Genomic DNA, 17938 nt, shown 5'->3' with positions numbered 1-17938 from the left:
TCTACTTTGCTGTGAAATGGAGGTTAACTGGACCTAAGTATTGCTGAATGCTATGTGAAGCACAGTAATGGACACTATATGTTTTTTTTAGCCATTCTTCCTGCTCTACACTAAATCCTTTGGCCCCTGCCCAGAAAGGGACATCTGGTCGTTAGGGGAAAGCCACAAGGAGGATTCGGAGTCACCCACAGACAAGCCCGGTGTACAAATTTGTGTGGGCTGAGTCTATTGTTTTAGGATCTAACTGATAAGAGACAGGCAGGAAATCCCACCATTGAAGCAACAGAGTAGTTGGATGCGAATGACTTAGGGAAGTTTTAGAAGAAGAGTGAAAGACTGAGGTGAATCTTTGTGCTATTACAGTAATAAGGCCAAGACAACATCAACGCTTCTCACTGCAGCCAACAGATATTTTCACAATATGAAATATTATTTGTCACAGCATTTCATTGTCAATGAATAATATATGTGTGTATTAATTAAGTCTGTTTATGACCTTGCTCCTAAGAAAGTTACAGTTACAGAGTAAGTTGCTCCTTCCATCCTCTTACAGCAGTTGAATGTCAATGAATTACAGATGTTTTGGAACATACTTCAAAGACATTGAATCTGTCAAACCTTTTTTATATGATTAGGCTCCAGGCTTCCTTGAGGGCTAATAGGTGTGCACTGCCTCAGTATGAAAATGTTCTTGTTGAAGTAAGTATACTACTCTATTAACACTGACATTTATAATGTAGCTAGGGGGGTTTGTCAGACAGTAGAGCCATTATTCATCTCTTGAAACCATCTTGTCTCCTTTCTCTCTGCCCATCGGAAAGATGAAAAGTGGGAAGTGATCTGGCTCCGAAAGAGTAGACACATTTGTTTTCTGTTATATCAGAAAATATAAAACGAACATGTGCTGTGTTTTGTGCAACAGGTCCCCTGTCAATATGTGGTGGCTGCAGTTGCTCAACTCGCTGCGGTTATTCGTTGTGGTTGTAAATTTGATAAGCATGTCTCTCTCCTTCCGACACTGTTTGTGGTAAATCTGGCAGTTTAATATGAAACACTTTCTCCATGTTTTTAAGCTTAAGGTAAGAAGGAAACAGTAAGGCTGGTGCGTTTTGGACAGTACAAAGATTAACAGTAACTTCTGTGGACAGAAAGACGACTTTTCTAGTTTACAAATGTATTTTCTTTGTGGATTTCCAGAATTTAGAATATTACTGCAAATACCCAGAAACAAAATTACCGTCAGCTTCTGCAAAGTTGCCTAATGACAAATTATTTAGAGTAAAGGAACATTTAACAGTACCTCCAGGTCCTCTATTAAATGACCTTCCTTGACCACGTCACAGTGTCTTTCCTCAGCATCATGTGATGCTTGATGCCTTACCATGTGATGCTTGAGCACCATCTTATTTTCAGTGAACTACTATGTAACGGAGATAGAATCAAGTCTTCAGTTAGAAAAAAGGGTTGTCCTGATGTACACCAGAACACATTCCCATTCCCGCTAGCCTCCCACGGCTCTGGTGAGCTGAATACCAGCATTGTCACAGACTGTGTCCTGCATTAACCAACTTACTGTAACTTCTGGTCACGTCTTGAAGACTTTCAAAAATAGCAATTCACCTCAGAAATGACATATTTTGCCAGTAAACATGTTAAACAAATGAGGTGGAAAAATGTTTTTATTGTGCCCATTTAGCAGTTAGATTATTTGCAGGGGTAAGAAAGGAAGGCAATATGGGTGCCACATATGGGTTACTTTCTGGGTCACCACCACTTCCTCATATTTGCTCAAGCTGCTCAGGAAACATGCACCCCTGTGTGCACCCTGACAGAGCCAAGGAGGGGTGCTGCTGCAGCCTGTCAGCCAGAAGCTCAGAGATACAGAGACCGCAGCGGGAGCAAGCAGAGATGGTTGGTTGAGGATGAGTTGTGTGTGTGTGTGTGCAGAAGGTGGTTAAGGATCTGTGTGTGGTGGGGGTTGTTGGGGGGCAAATTTTATCTAAGGTACACTGCACTTCCTCATGTGTTAAGAGCAAACCTTCTGTTCCCAGCACTGTGTGTCGGGTCAGTAACAGCTACATTCAGTCCCAGGCAGGCAGGCAGGGCTCGGGACTCTAGCAGATGGCTGCCATGACTCTGTTGTAACTATAAAAATACTAAGCAAACTTGATGGGTAAACAACTCTCTCACATTTTGTTTGCTTTGAAATATTTTATAGGGTTGACTCATGACATGTAGAGACATCATAAACATTGTCTTGTTTGGTTAAATTATAAAAGTCTTGGAAAATTTACACACTCAAAGATGTGTTTTACTTATTGCTTCTTCAGCTTCACTGTGCAGAATAATGTATGTACAGTTGGCATAATGCATGTGAGTTTGACACCAGAGGGCTGTTTTCACATTCTCCTGCTGAAAGTGCTATGAGCATGATTTGTCCCGTCACAACTAGTTTGAGGGCCAGTAGTGGTCTAGTATGCAACTTACACAAGTGTGATGTGAAGATCTAAAGCCTCCAGTGCACAAACACTGAAAATGGACTTTACAGTGAAGCAGGAGACATCTTGTGTCCAGCAGTTAAACTTTGGTAATGAAAAATATTTGTATATTCATATATTCTGGATTTTTCAGAGGGAAAATGAGCAGAAGTCATTTTAAGAATTTATAACTTTATAACTGAACTTTAAAAAAAACAGTGACTATGAACATTGAAATGTCATCACCTTTTAAGTTGATTTATTGAACCTGTTTCTTATTCACACATTAGGCAGTATTTATTAACATTATTATTCATTAGGAGTCGAGTTTCTGTCCGGCTGGTGAATGAAAGTTCAATATTTACTTTAGCTCTGTTTTTGATGTCTACCAACTTCTGAGGGAAATATTTGGCTCTGTAGCTACTAAATGCTCCACTATGTTCACCAGTTAGTGACTAACTGTGTCTGTTAGCCGTTTGGTGCTGAGCAGGTAGTTTACAGTTGGTTTTTAAAGCTTTTTATCTGAAAACAGCTGCCCGCTGCGACCGAGAATGATGCTATGAGAGCTGTGAGAGTGAGCCAAAACAAGAAAGTCACAGCCAGACAGCTAGACAATGAGCTGAAACTGGCTGTAAAGCTCTGTAAAGCCGGGGAAAGCCATGTCAGTGTGTTTACCTCTTGGTTACTAGAGATATCAACATTCTTGTGCGCTTCAGGTATTTATTCATTCATTCACTGTTCACCTCAGGCTTGATGCCAACATGTTTGTGCAAGCACACAACAGGGAACCATAGTGACTTTGCTTCTTTTTTTTTTTAATTTTTGGATGTGACCAAATCTTTTGAGGCATGGATTAAAGGATCATTTCTAACTACAGTTGAAGTGCAATTGTGTTGACAGCTCAGAAATATATTGTGATGCTTATTGCAGGAGTTCTCACGCCCAAGGTGTGTTGTAGAGTGAGTTACTGTTTATAATGCTGACTTTAATATTCATCCTCTACGATGTGTACAGATGTTATAGTGCCATCCTATTTGGAATAATCTTCATTTGTACCTTCATTTTTTTCTTATAGCTTTAACATTAATGTTTTGATGTAAAACTGCTCTATAGGCCATGTTTGTTTTTTTTAAACACAGAATGAATGATCTTATCTGGTTTTAATACAGTCTTTTATCAACTCTACCATCTCTGCAAATGTTTTAGTTGTTCAACAGAGCCAGTTCCTCCTGTGAGATGTTTTTCCAAGCCGTCCTGTGTGTCGGAACATTCCATCGGGCAAAAGGATATCACCTGTCCGCTCATCCAATATTTAACTGGTGCTGCAAAGGCAAGGTATTGAGTTCATTTTAATCTCCAATTTCCTTGGATCTATCGAATAGGTCATGACGTTTACTCAGAGTTAATTCTGCCAAACATGCCATTCATTCCATTTCAAACTATTGTTCACTTCACTGTAATGTCTGTTCTTGTCTGGGAGACATTGTGTATCCCTGTGCTGTCATTAAACCCACACTATCACCGGCCTTTGTCCTTTATCACAAACCATCAATTTTATACAACTAATTGTGATCTGTACTGGAAACTGAGACAACCTTTCTTATTGACAAAAGGAGGCCTACTTTTCATGTTTATCTGTAAAGCTTAACTGTCAAATCTTCCCAACTATATCACATCTTTCCTTTCATTTAAATCACAGTTTAAAATTATTACTACAAAATTACAGTTTTGATAGACAATGATTACCCTGACTTATGTCCATTCTAACCCTTGCAGGGCTGGATTGATACTGTGACTGCTACTGCACCTTTAAAATGCAATGAAATAGAAACAACTCTGGAGTTCCCCTCTTTCTTTCTCTTTGGAGATTGTGAAGGTCTATTACGACATAACATTTATGACTCTTTATTGTTACCTGAGTATCGGTTCTCTGACTTTATATTAGTTTAACGGTTGTAACTGTTTTCTCTATGCTGTATGTCTGGAAGCTATTTAAGAGCTGTCTGTAAAAGTTTTGTCTAAGTTCCCTCTTGAATAAGACAATTTGATATCAGGGAGTCTACCTGATGATAACGTTTCTATTCATATACAAGCCTTTTGAATACAATTTTAAAAAATATTCTATATTTGATTAAAAGCATTGAAAACATATGTATAATATGTACATATATTGCCATATGTTGCAGCAGCTCATGTGATAAGTGCATTGAACTGTGGAATTTCAAGCAAGCTGTTTCTCATAGTCCCCCAACACCATCACATATGGTGTAAATGAGAGAGGCTATCTGGGAGAACATGCGTGACAGGAGTCAGGAAACCAGAGGGTGAGGGTCATTGGTTTGATGACACAAGTGAGTGGCTCCCTACCTCAAACCCCACTCCACAATAAACTTGTAAAATTATTTGGTGAAACCAATCTTGTTTTTAGCGAAACTCATTTTCTCCATATATCCTCTTAAGAAGGCTCAAGCAAAGATCTTCAAATGTGATTTCAAGCTTGAACTTATTTAGTTATCTTTTTGAGGAAACTTGCAATAGAGGAACAACACAGACTAAGAGACAAGAGACTACAGCCAAGTTAGCATCTCTGTGAAGATGTAGCCTACTTAGGCACAGCAGTGCACTAAATGCTAATGATAATGATAATGCTAACATGCTGGTGTTTATAAGGTGAAATGTTTACCATCTTAGTTTAGCATGTTAGCATGCTACCATTTGATTATAAACACTAAACACAAAGTCCAGCTGAGGCTGATGGGAATGTGATTAGGTTTGCAGCTATTTAGAAATAAACCAAAGTATTGGACAAATCAAAAACTGAACCTGGTGATGGTGCTAGAGGAAAAGTTCAATAGCTGAGAAAAAAATCACAGAAGTAATTTCAGTTCATCCTGCAGGACAGCACATTTCATGGCAATCCATCCAATAGTTGTTGAGAAAACCACAAATGTCAAACTCACGGTGGTGCGAGAGGTCAATATGACACATCATCTAGGAACCATGAATGTACAAAATTTTGTCCCCATCCATCTAGCATTTACTTTAAATTTTGAGTGTAAAATTTGACATCCTGGTGGTGCTATATAAAAAGTCAAGGGATCGCAAAAATAAGTATGATTCATCCTCTCGCGACCATGATTGTCTGTTTGGTGGCACCTGGAAGTTCCTTGATGCCCTGTCGATCAACCATATTCTTCATACATTTTCTCAATTTATTTATCATTTTGTCATCCTGTTTTTCTAATCTTTTGGGGGGGGGGGGGGTTGGATGGAGGATGTTGTATGCTGTACAGATTGCAAAGTCCCCTGAGAAAAATTTGTGATGTGTATTGGGCTATGACAAAATCTCATGGTGATCCATCCGATAGATGGACAAAACTGACCAACAGACAGACCAATATTGCTAAACCAACAGCCATGCTGCTACCATGGCGAAAAATGTCTCTTGCATTATCTCGTTAGACATTCAATTCTTGTTCTAACTACACTGTATACATCATCGAAACAAGTTTTCTCATTATACAATAAAACAAGCGTTCATAACCACGTTATGACGATGTTAATGTGAGATATAATTTCTCTAATAATGGAAGCTGCACACTGCTGGAGGAAATAGGGGAGCTAGAGTTCAGAAGAATACTTTTCTAACCTCTATAAAACAAAACAGCATGTTTTTATGTTTCTCTGTAATATTCAACACACAAATGACTGATTGACAGTGTTTGACACCGCCTATGACAGCTGGTTTCTATAATGATACAGAGGAAACAGCATGGTGCAGCTACAAGCACGATATTGAGACTGCCAAGCTGTATTAAGTCATGTTCTAACAACTGCAAGTAACTAATTGTCTGGTATGCGACATCACATACCAGGCATACACGAATAAGATTCTAATGGAATTCTGTATGTTTTGGTCCATAGGTGGTGAGGGTATATCGCCTTACTAAAGTAGATGCAGCCATTTGTGTTGGTTCAAAACAAGCCCTGAGGCAGTTTGTCTTGTTCAAGCGCGGTCCTGTGAGTGGATGTTGACTGACACTGACAGATTTTTATTTTAACAGGCTCTATACCTAACCACTCTATATGTAGGGTAGTAGCTGGAGAGTTTCACAGGAATGTTAACATCACCACGGGTGCATTGGTAGGAATGCGAGGAGATCACTGTTGTTCCCCTGTGGCTCTTTTCAACACTGTTCTTACTGCAACCAATGCAAACAGCAAACAATGAGAATAGAATAGAAAAGAATCCCTTTATTGTCGTTGCACAGAGTATAACACATATATTTGGTGCAGCCTCTAAAACAATAAGATATAAAACAATATGATAAAAAAGAAAAATTATTAGCAGCTGAGATAATGCACTTCAGGATATCGTACATTTGCTGAATTGCAGTGGCCTGTATACATGTAGTGCAGTTAGGAATATGTGCATACTAAGGTTCAGTTGTAATGAAAACATCTGTACAGTGTTCTGTAAATGTGACTGTAAGTATTGTAGTACTGATAGTCACACAGGTCCCACACAGTCAGTGTTCAGTTCTGGCTCTGGGGTAGAAGCTGTTCTGGTTAGCCCTTTTAACATGTTGTGATCACAGCATGTTGGCAATTCAAATTGTGGTTTTTACTGGTGTGTTGTTAAGTGCTAAAATACAGAGCTGAATAATTAGTTGTGGGATTTTTTCAAGTGTACACTTGCTTGGTAAGAAATACTGATCCTTGTGCTTTTCTGTAGGTGAACGAGTGCTTTATTAAACCCTTTATCAAATACATATTGGCAGTGAAATTAAAGAGGAGAAGGTATTCAGCCTAATTTATTTATATCACAGGTAACACACAGTGAACCCTGGATTAACTTCTTGAACATAAAAGAAACATGATTTCATATTTCTTCTTTATTGAAAACAATTTTATTATTTTCCCTTTCATAATCCTGCTTAAGTAGCCAATTTCTAATACTCATCCACGATATTTATACCCCAGGGCATTATATCTTCAATCAAACTCATGTTTTCTGTGTTTGTTAGGGTTAGTGGTTTGGTCATTAAAGTGGGATTAATGGCCTGTCTCAGCTCAAAGTCAATGACCATATTAGGAAAGCACAGTGACTCTCTCATGCCAACTCAGACTAAGGTAATGATTAACAGACCACTGTGAGGGAGTACTTTAGTTTGAGGCTCATTTATCTGCTGGTTTATGTTGAATTTCCAGGATCCATAGTTCTGCTGTTTTGTTTCCTTGAGGTTCTTTCACCTGCAGATGATTTAGAGTCTATAAGTGAATGTTTGTGTTCATCCGTGGTGTTATTATAAGTGGATTGTTGGTATTATTAGGCTTAAAATCCCTGAAGGCAGACTGCCCTGAGGACACTCATTATGTTTTCAGGGATCCGTGGTTAAAGCTGTCTGAAACTGCACAGGATGTTTGGAGGTCAGTGACCAGAAAAAACAGATCCCTGTTTAATGTTTTAAATCAGACTCTGTTTACTTGACTTTCCTTGACTATGGTTTAATTTAATAAAATTATATTTTGGAAAACACAAAATAACTCATTTTGTTGAGATTGTATAACCAGTCATTCTCCCATGCTTTATGGCTTTGGACCCAACCAAAAATTTGATCATCATTCTCATTAAAGGAAAATAATCAGAATTGAACAGTTCATTTATAGTTTTCAGTCTAAATTTATTATATACCAGTAATGTCAATTTATTCTCCTGAGTGGCTGTAATTGAGACAAAACAGTCTGAGAGAATGAAAGTCTTTTGCCGCACTCTTACTGAGCATACTGTACACAATGCTGTTATCTCTTCACCTTGTATAGTACGCACCAAACATCCTGTTTCTGCATTCATTATTTTAAGAGTAAGGATATCAGTCTTCCTTCCCTTCCACTTTGAGCTGTTGGCAACTAAATAAACATCCATACGCACACATGCACACGTTCTCTCGGTGTCAGTCTTACATCCTGGATCATTCAGTCATCATGCAGTCTATCAAATTCACTCTCCCGCTGTCTCTGCTCATTTGAGTTGAGTAAGACTAATCTATACCATGCTGCTGGTGTGGCAAAAAAGCAAAAAAAAAAAACCCTGTAATATTCAGTTTTCATTTCACTGTCCCAAATGTTTCCATTGCTATTCTATTTTGTCATCATCATTTCGAGTGAGGAACGAATCAGCAATGACCTGATAATTGATCAATCATTAAGTATTTCCTGAATAACTTGAGAACCGAGGACTATATAGTAGATAATGATGAATTACTATAGAACTGACTATATTAATCAATCATTAGGTAATAATTTATTCATAAATATCTGTGAATTTATCATACTGACCACTTTCACCATGAATCACTCCTGATTAACTCTGAACCGGATACTGAGCAGCACAAAACTAGTGTTGTTAATTACTCATTGCCTAAACATTAGTTACTCTTTTTGTACACCTCAAGTAAAGTGATATATCATACAAAGTGGTTACTCATTAGTCCCTCATTACTTCATCATTATCTTACCATTATTACTCTTTTTGTGCATCCTCAAGTAAAGAGACACATCACACTGAATTGTTACTAATTAGTCTCTCGTTAGTAATGTGGGTGACTCAAAAAGATGGTAAGATAACCACCTTACTTGTGCTCCAGCAGATTAATTCAAATATTTTAAGAGTTCTTGGCACACCTTCGTACGGACTTTGGATTAATGTTCGAGGAATGACATTGTGTGGACAGCATGCAGAGCAGATATAAAGAAGGAGAAAACTGTGGACAAGGCCCAAGAAAAGGAAATGGCCCGAATCAAAGTGGATAAAGTTAGAGTAGTGAGGTAGTGAACTGAACCAGCTTTTGATATTAAGCAGGCAAACTCTTTACTGTGATTAAAGCAAAGCAAAGGGAAGCAGGTGGCCTCTTTTGGTTCAGAGCGCCTTAGTGGGGGAAGCTCAGAGAGCAGCTGCAGTGTTAGACAGTCGCACAGTGATTTTAGGAAAGCACCTACAGAGAAGTTTTGTAAACTTACAGTAGGTGACAACCTGGATACCTGGATTTGTAGAGGAAACTGGTAGTAGCACAAGACCTGTGGTTTAATTCCTGTGACACTTGCACTTTCCAATAAATGAAAGACCTCATTTTACTGGAGTAGTTTAGGGTTGCTGTGTTGCATGAAATAGAAATCTATTTGAATGATCATGAAGTAACCAGCCCGACATTTGCAGCTCACAGTGGTACGATTAGTGAAGTATTTGGATGAAGATAACAAAAGGAGTAGAAAGAACAGAGCCTGGCGTCCTCCACTGCCTGAGTGGAGAAGTTTACCACTACTCCAGTCCTGGGAAGGCGCTTACAGCTGACACTCAGGGCGTACTGCCACCATAATGGCTAAGCTTCACTGCCATTATTGTTATAAATTGGGGAATAAAAAGAGTTGGACAACAGACGTGGTCCAGCTAAGCCAGTTGGACTTGTATTTGTGGAGAAATGTGTTCATGATGATCGTCAGGAGCAAAAGTCCACACCATTACTGACTTTCGTGTTCCCAGTAACCAAAAACACCTTTGCAAATAACCAGAGGAAGGTTATAGAACAGGCCCTGCACACTCACACAGCTGCTTTCAATTGTTCTAATTAGACCCTGCTCAAGTTAAGATGGGACTGGGAATTATGTAAGCTTGCTTAACTACATTTCCTAGTAATGATGATAAGGGAATGAGAAAGTTTTAGTTCTGTCAGGGTATGTAGAGGGTTTGCAGGACCCCGGTGGCTCTTCCAAGTTCAGGTCAGTTCAGGTCAAGGTATCAGGAGTATTGAGTGCTTAAATGTAATTAATAGTGTTAGAGGTTACAATAAATTTATTGACTCAGTCATGGTTTATTTAAGCCACACCCAGCAACTTGAGAGTGAGGGAGGGAGAGAGAGCTCCAGCAAAGGTCCCCAGTTGGACTGGAGACAGAGACATAGCAGTTCGTGGTTAGTGGCTTAACCCTTAATCTATGTGGGTGCCCCATTTTGATTTTGACATGGTTTCAAATCAAATCAAATCAAGTTTATTTATAAAGCTTTAAACTCTGTCAGCCAATGCAGGGACAGCGGTACAGGTGTGATGCTGTGTACTGACTGCTTGTTTTTCATCAGCTCTGTCTAACTCAGAAGGGAGATGTCTGTCAAGCAGAGTCTGGACATGCAGTCTTGAAAAGAGGTCTAATCTGGCAAATAAGTGAAAACACCTGTGTGGGTGGACCATCAGTGTGTGGGCACTGTGTGGGCAATGGATGAAAATTAGAAATATCAAACAAAATGACATTTTAATAGAAAAGCGACACATTAGCTCAGTTACACCATATAAAGTGCATAGCAATAAAAAGCATGCACAACACAGTATAATACACAGTACTTGCACCAACAGAAGACATTAAAATTAGACTAGATAGTTTATACCACTTGGTATTCACTCCTTTAGTGACTGATTTGGCGATTCATTGTATCCACCAGTACTGTTAATTCAATTTGAACTACCCAGTCTTATTCAAGGTACCAGTTCCTCTCTGGAATATAATATAATATATATTATTTACCTGGGCCCCACAAAACACCCAGTGTACCCTTTGGTCCAAAATATCTCCTTCCCCTTTCTCCTGCTGACCTGCTTTAAACTGCACCTGTAAAACTTAAAAAGATTCCTCTTCCTCAAACAGTTTTAGTTCCTCTTGATTCACTTCCTCCAGTAGAATCGATCAAAATATGCTTTCAAATTGCCTCCAAAATGACATTAGCACCTGCAAGGCCTCATTTAACAATTTAATTGCAGAGTTTTTCATCACAAATGCATCTCTTAATGCTCTGTTAACTTGACATACATCTTGCAGAGATTATATGTAATAACATAATGATGATGTAATTTTACTGATGATGTAGTTTTCCAAATAGACTTAATGGCAGGTTCCAATTTGCAAAACTAAAGGTAAAGTTATGTACAGTCCATAAATGTTATGATGAAATTTACTGCCACTAAATGCTCACAAAAGTTTGAAAACGTATGGGCTGCTTTTATAATTAAGAGTTTAATACACAGACTTCACTTTACTGATGCGAGAGGACTGACAGTTGACATTTTCAGTTCATCATTTAGTTTATTTGGATTTGTGACTTTCTCTTTATGTAAGTTTCAACTTGTTTTGAGGAATTGTGCAACAATGTCACAAAAGACTTTTCCCTCTGTGTGTCCCCGTCACTGCTGTAGTTTCCCTGCCGTGTTTTCCCTGTGACGGCGGCGAAAACACACATCTGCAGTGTAGCCGGGGAATGACGTGAGCATCCGGTGAGAGTAGTGATAACCTGAGAGGGTCTACTTCCTGTACAGCTGTGCTTGACCGGTACAACAACACTCATGAATGAATTATTCACCAAAGACACATGCAGATGCACACACACACACACACATACAAAGCTGGTGACATAGATACCTGACTTATCCTTGATATTTAGTGTCGGGACCATAGATGGACATTCCTTTTACGAAGGAAGGAACCAGCAGTGTTATCATGACAGAGAGAAAAACATCCTGAAGTTTCATACTTTTTTGCCCCCCCTCTCCCTCCCGCCAGCACTATTGCCGCCACCCCGCTGGCTTTTAATATCCAACAGCTGAGTGACCTCATGAGAAATTTGTGAATGGGCAGTCCGGCGGGTTCTCTTATCAGACTCTGCAGATTTCAGCCCCTTGTAGGACTATGAGACACAATAACAGTGAGGCAGCACATCCTGCTTTGCTCAATGGATAATGGATAATTGTGCAATCAATTGTTGAGAATATACAGTACAGTTGTGCAGGAATCATTCAGTTCATGCCCTGATACCAGCTGCAGATAGTTGTGTGACACTAACAATGTACAACTGGAGCGGGGCCATTTTATTCATGTCCCCCACACTCACTGCTAACTTTTCCAAACAAAAGTGTTGTAGATAAAAAGTGCCATGGGAAATCTGAGGCTCTGTGTGATTAAATAAACTTGCATCATATTAATCTGCTGACAGTGTGTGTGCTCATAGTTGTGCTAGATGCAGAATTCAGTATGACGCATCTGTGACCATTTTACCCGTATTATCTCTGAAATGTAATAAATTAAAGTCATCTGACTTGATGAAACTGTTTCATGACAATGTTTTTCAGTCCTACAAGAGAAAACCCACTTTTTAAAAAACTACCTTAATATCATTGTAATATCTTTTTCCTCATTATTACAAAGCCTCTGAAAGGCTTTGTAATAATTTATTACATGTGTTTTCATATTGCAGTCTAAGCTATTCATCATATACAATACAAAGTCCAGCATGTTAATATCTATGATTTAAAGACCCATATAATAATTGCTTCTCTTTACTATCTGAATCCATGTCAGAGAGGATAAGTAATTACAACCCTAGAACTATTTCCTCTTTTCACTTTCAAAAAATAGAGAGCATCTTGATGTATTTCACCTCCTATTGTTGTGTGACTACAGACAAAATAAAACTGAACTACAAGGGTGTTAAATAAACGGATCCAACAAAGCAATATTAGTGTGTCTCTATTTTTGTAAACTCTCGCTGATGTTAATCACAGTATTTATTGTTCAGAGTTTACACTGGTGTTTACATTCATAAAGTCTGAGCTTCCAACATTCTTGTTTCTGAACCACATAGAAATATTTCAAATGGTTTGCATTTGTCATGGTTGGTGGGTTTAAATCTCTGTCAAGTTGTGAGTTAAATTACAACTTCGATTCAGCCATGTGTTGCCAGATGTTTGGGAAATTACCAGCAGGTGTGTGTTATCTGAACTTTTTTCAGAGAGGAATTTTTGGTTCGGAGGCATGTCTCCTCTCAGACAAGCTGCTCTCAGGTGATCATGACTCCTCTATCCCTGAGACTGCAGACACAGACGGTGGCTGTTACCCACCCGATGCAGACAGGACACTGATTGATGAGGTGGTGCGACACACTTCCTGACAGCAAGATGGATTGCTGATTTTACTGATCTGATCTGGTGTCACTCATGGTAACATATCTAGTTAGTTGAGGTATGCAATGCCCCCTGTGGGTGAATCTTAGCTCTGATAAGATGGAGTCAAATGTTGAGGTCATCAGTGTTTACAACTTAAGCAACACTTTAAATACTCTGTATGTATCACTTCCTGTGGACATACTGGTCAAATGCAATTAGCCTCAAGCCAGAGCACACATCATTCACTGCTGAATGTTTACTGTTGAAACCAGGCCTGTGGCTACCACTGAGGATGTAAGCGATGTACTTGTTTTTGTCTTTGTCCATGTTTTCTTGATTTTAAGCTTAATCCAGTGTCGTATTGACTTTCCTAACATCTGATTTTGTTACACTGAACAGAGAGTAAAAGAAGTGAAATGAATACCAGTTTCAGAATTTCTCTTCAATTAATCAAATGATCATTACCCACATCAAGCCAATGCACTATATCAGACCATCAAACTCATCATTAAATATCCCTCGGCACCAGAGCATGTACGAGTAACTGCATCAAAACAACTTTATTGCCAGGCTTCTCACGAACATACGCACACACACACACACATCATGTTTGAGGATGAACTCCCTGGCGACCCAGCAGCGTATCCTGCAGGTCACATTGACAAGTTTATAAGAACATTGCTTTCAGTCTGTGCCCAGACGCTCCAACAGAACATCACCTCCTGCTCCTGCTAGACCTTCAGCCATGAGCGTAGCATGCATTGAAAATGTGGGTGTGTCAATCTAATGTGGGTCTAGAACATTTTTTAACAGAGTAGATGTCGTTTCCTGTATTCTGGTGCCTTTTAACAGGTGGTTTGATACTTTTATCTGGCTATACTAGCGTGAGGAAAATTATGGGAACATTTCGTAAGTGGTTGGCCCCAAATCACATATTTGAAGATATTAAAAAGATAAAAGTAAAGAAATTGATTAGATGACTAATTCAGAGCCATCTTTCATAATCACCACTTATTGTTTATTTAAACTTGAGGATCTCTTTATGCTTGCATGCAATCACAATTCCTCTTGAAATTTCTTTAATGTTATCAAATCAATGAGTAAAGTGTGGAGTACAACTGTAGTCAAAGTGCCTCTGCGCGTTCTCCAATAAACTACATTCATCTTCCAATCATTTCCACTAATATGAAGAATCACCAGGACCTGAGGTCTGTGTCTCAAAGCTAGATTATGTTGTTAACCAGTTAGCTTTGTTTACACACACATTTTTTAACACATAACACTGCTACTGAGAAGCACTCCATATACATTTTTAGGGCAACATTTCATGAGAGGATGCATGATATAATACCTGATGTTATATAATATAATAGCTGTGACACCCGTGCCTCCAGCCCCCCTTCCAGACATGACACACAGTGAACCAAACTGAAATGTACTGTCAGCCTCAGACCTCAGGTAACTGCAATTAATCTTCCAATTTACTATACCCAGCACACGTTATCATAGTCACTGTTTGTTTGTGGTTTTATCAATATTTGAATAATGTTTGTATGTTAGGGAACTGGAGGTGGTCCCTGGGGGCTGCACTGTGGCTGCCCACTGCACCTAGTGTGTGTGTGTATAGGATAGGTCTTTCCCCACAGTGATCAATAAAGTTCTTCTTCTTCTTTAATTGCATATCAAAGCTTCTATTTTGACTTTTGTCTGGGAAGCTTCAGAGGAACATTTTGCTCTGAGCTTCCCTTACGGCAACTGAACACCAAATGCCACAGGAGTTTATTTGCCGCTCAATTGTTCGAGTATCAAAGGAGTCAATCTTGACTGGTAGCGAGTGAGTGACAGGCTTGCATAAGCAGCCTTTAAAAGCTTGGGGCATATGCCAAGAATATGAGATAAAGCTGCTACAAGCCTGTCAGTGAAACAAGAATATCTGTTCAATCAATATGTGTGTGTCTGTGTGCTGTGTGCAAGTGTGGTAGTGCAGTATCAAAAATGCAACTAAGCCACTATGTTGATTGCTAGTAGGTTTTTGGTTTTTTTTCAGGTTAGGTAGTTATTTGTGAACTGACAGAACCAGGTTCAAGGAAGTCACAAGTCTTTATCTCTGAGTGACACACTGATAGAAGTCTGACAGCTTAACAAGCCAATCCATCATTGCCACACTTACTGAAGGTGTGCATTTGTGTGTGAGAGTCTGTAAATGTGTCTTGGGTTTCAGCAAATCTTTTCTGATTAGAAAGACATGAGGAAAGAGCAAAGTACATTTAGTATGCATCATGTTGCAAGGCACTATTAGAGATTGTCCAGCTGAGTTAAAAGAGTGTCAGTCAATCATATAACATCAGCTTTTCACACGGGGAGACCGCTGTTTCCTGTTTCCAGCCACAAGTTAACATTAGTTCTGTAAACCATGATCAAGGTCATACTTAACCACATGGTTATTATTGTGTCCATAACGACGAAAGGTACCAATAACCTTAATTTCAACTAAAACCATGATATTTAAATTATCACATCATAAAACATATACATTTTTCAAAGAGTTTAGGAAGTGACAGACAAATGATCAAATCAGGAACCTCCTCTATGTGTCATTGTGGAGTGCATGAATAAATGTATCTTTCATTTAATTTGGAGGACTTGTTGCACTATTGCTCTGTCTAATTTCTGTTAACATACCAAATAACATGTAGGTTAGCATCAAGATCTGGGGTGTAGTTTGTAGGGTGTGCCATCAGATGACACGAGAGACGTTGCTTGCTGTTCTGTCTCTTTGTGATCTCAGACTTCAACAACTACAAGTTAGAGCGTTGCTACCACTTAGTGGTGGGACTCAGTTTAAATAAGACAGAAGTCACGTGATCTTTCTGCTGCATCCCTGTATGAAATTGTTTGGTAGTTTTTTGTGATGGTGCTGTATATTGTGAGAACTCTTTGTTTGTTTTAAAGTTTATTCAGCAATCATCTGTTTACTCAAAGACTCATTGACAGCAACCGCCTGTTCCTTAATATGGAACCTAATCCTGATGTTCCATTTGTATTAGTTATAAACTATGTAAATTATAAACACTATCTATTGCATACAAGTGGATATTGTTACAATATTTTAATATTTTTGAACTTAATATTTAGGTCAGAATTTCAACTGTTTATCCATTAGCCTGCTGTATTAGTTTTACCTGTGTGTGTGTGTGTGTGTGTGTGTGTGTGTGTGTGCGTGTGTGTGTATGTGTGTGTGTGCGTGTGTGTGTATGTGTGTGTAATCAGAATTCCATTACAGCAATTCATCATTATAACATATAATTTCTGCAGAGCATTGTAGCTTTGGTTTGTTTGTTTGTTTGTTTGTTTCTCTCTTTTGCTGTTCCACACTAACACACACACCTACACACATGCATAATATAAGAAAATGATCCTTTAAAAGTTCAATTTTTTTTCTTTTTGTTGTCTTGTCTTGTTGCTTCTCTCTGTCATGTGTCTTTATCTTACACTACCAATTAAAAAAAGAAATTTGCTGATTCATTCCATTAGAGCTCTTTTACACTAAGAAAACAAAACAAAACAAAAAAACATGTAATTTTTGCAGGAGGTTATGTAAATAACAGAACCCTCTGGTATGTCAAGTTGACGTCAGAGTGTACTTTGTAATGGCAAACTCTGCAATTATATTCCTAAGGCAATTTAAAAAGATATCTTGATCAGTTCTACAGGATGACGGGACAATCTTTCCGCCTACAGCTGCAGATTTACTTCCTACAATTACAACCCTGGCTGGGAATCAGTGATCGTGTATGTCCGCAGGGGCAGAGCAAGTATGACCCCCTGATTTGATCATTTCAAATTTTCTTCACTGAAACCTTCCACCTCACTACATTAACAGCTGTTATTAATCATGCACTGGAGAACAGGTGTATTTGTGTTGGCGGGGCAGTTCTGTCTGTCTGTCTGTCTGTTTATTTATCCGTCTCCATTTGGTGAGCTGGCAGCCTGATTACAATAAGGCTGCTGATATCTGTTTGTGAATGCCAAGGTATTTCCTGCCAGTGCAGAGTTCTGCCTTCGGCCTGTTTATCCATTCCTGAGGAAATTAGACTGAGTTCCTGTGTCTGTGTCTGTTTTCTGAACAGCAGGAGTCTGTCACATGAATCATGAGTCATATACATAATGCTTTTATGATTACTTAATAGCTTCACCTTCTTTGCCAACATAATGCACTGATCAATCTGACCTACTACAATAAATTGAGGAATGGGTGTGCTGTGTGGGAGGGTTGGGGTAGGCGGAGACAGACATGTAATTACATCTTAGGATCAGCAGAGGGCACTGTTGCTTAGTTATCCCTGGATTCCAGATACGAACAATACTGACATCTTTTGAGAGATGATCTGATTTTTCCAGTAATTTTGAACATTATACAGACCATTCCTGTCTATGTCTATTTTCAGTGAATGAGTATGTTTTCTCAGCACAATTTCACC

Source organism: Thunnus albacares, chromosome 9 (genome assembly GCF_914725855.1).
Source record: "Thunnus albacares chromosome 9, fThuAlb1.1, whole genome shotgun sequence".
Taxonomy (NCBI): Eukaryota; Metazoa; Chordata; class Actinopteri; order Scombriformes; family Scombridae; genus Thunnus; species Thunnus albacares.
This window is presented reverse-complemented; position numbering follows the sequence as displayed.